The following is a 603-nucleotide window of genomic DNA, read 5'->3' as shown; positions in this document are numbered from 1 at the left end:
CCCATCGATGTTGGTGTTGAGTACTCGCAAAATATGCTGGAACTTTTCAGGGATCACTAGAGACATGGCGGCAGCACAAGCAGCGGCGTGTAGGCCTCCTGTGGAACCTGAGTGATGTTTTAATCTGTTCTGTTTCCACTGTTTTACTTTTAAAAGTTGTGCATGTGTTTTGGTTTTGGCTTGGAATAATAAAAGTTTTCCTTCAGTCCTGAAATAAAGTATATTGACTTCAGGTATTTATTATTATTACTATTTTTTAAATTCTGGACCAAGCTACTTTGGGAGACTTCAGGTATTTATTACTAGAAATCATTTTTTTGTCTCTTTTTTTCTTTTATTGAGTTGTGATTTATGTACTACAAATTTTTTTTTTTTTGAGACCAAGTCTCACCCTGATGCCCAGGCTGGAGTGCAGTGGCATGATCTCAGCTGACACAACCTCCGCCTCCTGGGTTCAAGCAATTCGCCTGCCTCTGCCTCCTGAGTAGCTGGGATTACAGGCATGTTCCGGGCTAATTTTTGTATTTTTAGTAGACACGGGGTTTCCCCATGTTGGTCAGGCTTGCTTGAACTCCTGACCTTGTGATCCACCCGCCTTCCCTC

At 42.0% G+C, this 603-nt stretch overlaps 1 protein-coding gene across 3 annotated transcripts in view; it reads left to right on the top strand.

Annotated features, from left to right (window-relative positions):
• Nucleotides 1-603, top strand: part of LAPTM4B (lysosomal protein transmembrane 4 beta) — an 85157-nt gene that overhangs the window by 5489 nt on the left and 79065 nt on the right. The window lies entirely within an intron of this gene.

Source organism: Colobus angolensis, unplaced genomic scaffold (assembly GCF_000951035.1).
Source record: "Colobus angolensis palliatus isolate OR3802 unplaced genomic scaffold, Cang.pa_1.0 Scaffold349, whole genome shotgun sequence".
Lineage (NCBI taxonomy): Eukaryota > Metazoa > Chordata > Mammalia > Primates > Cercopithecidae > Colobus > Colobus angolensis.
Note: the sequence above shows the minus strand (reverse complement) of the source record. Positions and strands in the feature narration are given on the sequence as shown.